At 38.0% G+C, this 5,930-nt stretch overlaps 1 protein-coding gene across 1 annotated transcript in view; it reads right to left on the reverse strand.

The window, feature by feature from the left end:
- The window catches only part of Pth2r (parathyroid hormone 2 receptor), a 182,439-nt gene that overhangs the window by 143,649 nt on the left and 32,860 nt on the right, over window positions 1–5,930 (reverse strand). The gene's annotated exons all lie outside the window — the stretch shown is intronic.

Consider the following 5,930-nt stretch of genomic DNA (forward strand, 5'->3'; position numbering starts at 1 on the left):
GATTGAACCACAGCAACCTGAGCCTGACTGCTTTGTTGAAGCAGCCACTTAAAGAACTGAGCTAAGGGGCAGGCCCCCCAAATGAGTTCATTTCAAATCAAAACCTTCTACAAAACAAAGAAAACAACAGAATGAAGGCAGAAGTTAAAAAATAGAAAATAATTTTGCCAACTATTCCTCAGAGGACTAACATCAAGAGTATATAAAGAACTCAAAAACATTACCCCACCCAAAAAAAATTAAAGGCCCAATTAAAAAATAAGGCAACTGAAATGTGTAGACACTTTTCAGAAGAAGAAATGTTAAGGGTCAATAAATACATGAAACATCACAGGCCATTCAAGAAATATCAAGTCAAATAAGATCAAAATTTTATCTCCAGAAAAAAAAATGGCAATCACCAAAAAATCAAATAATAATATGCTGGTGAGGCAGTGAAAAAGGAACACTCCTACACTACTGGTGGGAATATGTACTCATTAAGGAGATGAGTACAGAGATTCCTCAAACTAAACCATTTCCCCACTAGACCTCTTCCCGAAAGAGTTAAGGCTATCAAACCACAGCGATACATGCATATCAGTGTTCACAGTAGCATAGTTCATAAAGCTGAAATCTGAAAGTAGACTATATACCAGTCAATATGGATAGACAAATGGATAAAAAAATGGTACTCATACATAATGGAAAACCACTCAATCATAAAGAAGAATACATTTGTAGGGAAAGGAATGCCATCTGAAAACATAATTTTAAGTGAAATCGGCCAGGGAGATAGCTCAGCTGCATAAGCACCTACCTGGCAAGTCCAAGGTCCTGAATTCAATCCCCAGTACAAAATAAAATGTTTAAAAATGAATAAAAATAAATGAAATAAATCAGGCATACACGCATAAATACTATTTTTTCCTCATACCATAAATTCAAAGTATAAATAAAGTAAAGGGGCCAAGAAGGTAGCTCAGTAGACTAAGCACTTGCCTGGCAAGCTCAGGGACTTGAGTTCAATTCCCAGTTCCGCCAAAAAAAAAGACAAATAAAAGGAAATAGAGAAAACTTCCATAAATTGGAAGAGAGGACCAAAGGTGGGAGAAGGGCATAAGAAGTTATGTTCATGTACATGTACCAACTACCTACAATGAATGTAATCATTATGTGTTACAAAAGTGAACTAAGAGAGATCTAAAAATGGGATGAAGGAGGCGTGGAAGAGAGGAATAAAAAGAAACACAATACATAAAGCACATGTACCTATTCCCCAAAATGAATGTAAATGCTGTGTACTACAAATGTACACTAATAAAAACTTTTTAGAAATAAAATAAAATGAACCAATACTGATACCATATTCAAAAGTCATACATCATTCAGATTTCCTTATGTCTTCTTTTGCTCCAGGATTCCATTAAGATACCACATTACATTCTGTCATCATGCCTCCTTAGGCTCTTGGCTGAAACAGTTTCTCCAAATTGCCTTATTTTTAATTCTCTTGGCAACTTTGAAGAGGTATGGTCAGGTGATTTTATAATGTCCCTCAGTTGGCCTTTGTCTGATGGTTTTCTCATGATTATGCCGGGATAATATGTTGGGGACAGAAAGCCACATAGGTAAAGGGCCATTCATAAAACATCATATCCAAGTATGTGATTAACATGACTTCGCTGTTGATGTTAATTTAGGTTCTTCTTTTCACTCTTATTAAAACAGGTAAAATCACTGTGAACTAACAAGACTAACGTAAAAATAGTGAGCCAGAGATGGATGACCCAGAATATAGCTTGCCAATGTATTTTCCAATGGGGAAAAATTTGGGAATAAACTTTAATAACGTAGGGTGTACTGACTCAAAATTACTTATTGTAATAGGAATTGCTGTAGGCAAATGTGCAGTGCTCTCACTAACTGACAAAAGATGCAAAAGATAACCAAGAAAGGAAATAGTATAATTGCAATGGATTAACTAATGGTCCACTTGTAACCCTTGAACTGAATCAGGGTGATGCTGAGTGTGGAAGGCCCACCTGAGAATTGTTGCCAACAGCATAAAAGAATATCTGGAGCAAAGATGTGCTACTGATTCTCTGCGAGAAGCTTGTCTTGCTTGGTATTCTTGAAATGAACTCAGCTGTTCTCATTATTGGAGGAGCTCAGGTCCTTGCTATCAACGAGGATGGCTATAGTTGTTTTCAGGAGAGCTCTGGTCCTTACCTTGAATATCAATCACTTCCTAGTTCCAGCACAGATACCTCATCCTGCTGACATACATCCTTCATCCCACTCGTGCAGAAATTCTAGCTTCCACCACTGACCTTTGTGGCTTCCCACTGCAGATCATTAACACAGACTCACGTGAGACATTGCTGTGGGCTGTAACCCTCCAGCTAGACTCATGGAGGTCACTGCCATAGGCTCTAGGTCTTCAGCTGGACTTCTGCAGGACATTGCTGTGAGATCCAGACCATCAGCTGGATTACTTGGGTATATCTCTCTCTACACACTAGAGACATCCCCCACATTCTTTGCACTTGACTCTTTGGGTGAGTATTATAAAATAATCCTATAAATAATGTGTCCTGTATTAAATCTTTTCCCTTGTAATGGTTTACAGACTACAACAATAATGGTTATTGCTTTCAGTGGACATGGAGGAATGTTGTAAGTAAGTGACTAGGTAGAATATATATGTGTATATATATTATGATTTATGACTGGATGTACCCTCAAAGCCTCATACATCCACAGTCAACCTTATAAAAATGACTGGATTATGAGGCAGTCTTGGATTGGGAGGTGGAGCTTTGCTGGAAGAGGAGAGTCACTGTGCCATGACAAGGAAGTGCAAACTCTCCTTCCCACCCACTCCCTTGGCTCTCTGCTTCACATCTGCCTGGAGGTGAACAGATGCTCTGCCAAGCTTCTGTGCCACGCTGTCCTGCCCTGGAGTTGGGTGACTGTGGACTGAAACATGAGCCAAAATAAACTCTTCTTAATTACCAGCATCAGGTATTTTGTCCCAGTGATGAGAAAAGTGACTCTGACACATGTACAAGATTCAGTACAGGGTTGGGGAGGTAGCTTGGTGGCATAAGCACCTACCTAACAAGCGCAAGGTCCTGAATTCCATCCCTGGTACCACATGCCATGCCAACCCGCTACCCCAGGTACACTGTGCCAGCCTCAAAACTGGGCATGGTGGCACACCCCTGTAATGCCAGGATCACTATGAGTCCTAACTCCATAGCAAGACTCTGTATCTAAAATTTAAAAAAATTAAATTTAATTAAAAAAACACTAACTATAATCATCACAACCTATACTTTAGAAAGTAGAAAACGTTCATCTGAAATGACTCAAGGTCACTTATTAGATAATATAAATAAATAAATAAATAAATGTCCTTAATAGAACACCTCAAAAATGTAAAAATAATGAATGCTCAATTTTATTAATATTTTACATTCCTCATGTCAACCATTTTTAAAAATATGAAAAGAATGTCGAATGCAGGACTATTTAGGTACTGTTCTTACACTATTCAACATCATAACAGAACTTAATTTCATTTGACACAGCTCATTTGACTGTTTCTATGAATAACTTCACTCCTTAAACCCTAACTCTTCTTTCTGTACATCAGCAGCAAGTATCTGACACATGCTATCACTTGATAGTATCTAAAAGCTGTCACTTGACTATGTTGGGCTTCAGTAACAATTGCTGTTTCATATTAGTGTCTGGCACTGCCAAGCTGGCATCACATGGGGAGTGTGTCCTAAATGCAACTCAAGATCCACAATGGTGGCTCTCTGCTCATTTGTAGTATAACCTAAAAACTTCAGATGACCAGCAGTTTAAGGGGTGTGGGGGGGTGTATGTGTGCACCTGTGTATCTTTGGAAATCCTTATAGGGAAGAAGAACTGAAACTGTTGCAGTATATATGATTTATAGGTGCACTCAAATGCGCTATGGAGAATACCCATGAGTATCTAAGTCGGATTGAGAGAAGCTGAGACAGTGGTGAGAAGGACGGAGAATGAGTATATAAAGAAGGAAACTAGCTATAAGAAAGTGAAAAATTCATTGCACAATATCAAAAATCCAAAATCTCCTTTATGATGCAGTTGACAGTATTCATTAATTGAATATCACATAGATAAGGTCAAAATGAAAATGTAATAGAGTTTTGTCTCAGGCCACTCTTACGTTTACAAACATGGTGCAAAACAATTCTTTTTAAAGCTAACTATATTGGGCCAGGGATATATGACTCAGGGGCACAAGTGCCTGCCCAGCAAGCACAAGGTCCTGAGTTCAATCCCTGGTACCATGAAAAATAAAATAAAGTAAAACTAATTGTATTCATAATCTGAAGAAATCTAAATCCCTTATATGTTAGAGTTTAAACATTCTATTAACATGAAAAAATGAGGCTCAGAGTATCTAGATGCCAACAGAATACCCATCTCTCACAGGACTAAACAAAAAAGGGGATACAAAGGAAGGACCATTTTGTATCTGTATATACAGAATAGTTAGGATAGATATACAGTTACTTTCACTTAATTCAATGAGAAGAAAGATTTGAAGTAATAGTGTTTGGACAGGATATCCTTTCTGCATCTTGTACTATGGATAACCACTAAGAGGATAACAATGTACAATGTATTAATTATTGAAACTGTCCTATCAATCAGTTTTGAAACTGTCTCATTGCTATCTGTTCCTCAATAAAATAAAATTTAAAAAAGAAAACTAAAAGTAAAAAAAAAAAAAATGAGGCTCAGAGTCTGGCCATCCAATTAACTCACAACCAAGGGGGACAATAAGCCAGTTCTTTTGACCTAGGACAACTTTCTCACATACATGGCATGCCCTCTGTTGTACACAGCTGTTCTACAGAAGTACTGTTCAGTGATGAAGTTCATTTCCCATGGAAATGAGGCTCACTGTGGTCACCACCCTCCTAACAGCACTGACCTGTGAATGAACATAGAAAATACCAAGATCACTGCCTTCAGGCAAGGAGCAGCCAGGGTTAGACAATAGAAAATCAAGCTTTAGCCAACTAACAGCCAAACACACAATCACAGCAGTGGTCCATGTTCTACCCTTTTGTAACTAGTGCCACCCCTCAAACACACATGCTGGCACCACATGTGTCACAGTGCACAACTGTGCCTTTCTAGGAGCAGGGCTAGGAAGCACAGCACGGTTGATACTCATCAGCAATGAGAAGGAAATATTTGAGCAAAAGCAACACAGCAAAATCACCATCAATAACAAAATCAACAAAGTATAAAATGAGTAGAAACTGTGAATTAACTATAAATCTGTAGGTGTAGACCAAGAGCATACAGGAAAATTATGACAAATGTAAATTACATAATCATCTATGGTGTTTCAAAGGGGGAAAAAAGGTAAATACTGGAACTGAGCCATGGTTTCCCTAATTTCTCACACAGAAATATGTCCATTGAACAGAAACTGGCTTTATGGGTAACAGGAAGGAGGCCAAGGAGAAATTATTCTTTGTTGAGTGAATAGAAGAAAAGTAAAAAGGGGTAAGATATACTCAGCACTTTAGTCAACAGATCTGGGAACAATAAAGGATTTCTGAAAGAGTCTTCTAAAAGATTAATACAGCATGGTTCAGAGCTCAGAAGTTACATTTGACAAGACTATGAAATATAAGTGTAACCTGGGACCAAACTTTTGAATAAGTGAAGACAGATATAGAAGGAAGCTACTCAAAAATAAGGAGTTGTAAGGGTGATTTCCTTCTGATAGGAATCATCAGCACTTAAAGGTTGTTGTCAATATTGGGAAAAATTTAGAAATATTGGGAGCCAGGGAGATGGCTCAGTAGAATAAGCGCTTCCCTGGCAAGCACAAGGGCCTGAGTTCAATCCATGGTTCTGGAAAAAAA

Source organism: Octodon degus, unplaced genomic scaffold (genome assembly GCF_000260255.1).
Source record: "Octodon degus isolate 3935 unplaced genomic scaffold, OctDeg1.0 scaffold00016, whole genome shotgun sequence".
NCBI classification, from domain to species: domain Eukaryota; kingdom Metazoa; phylum Chordata; class Mammalia; order Rodentia; family Octodontidae; genus Octodon; species Octodon degus.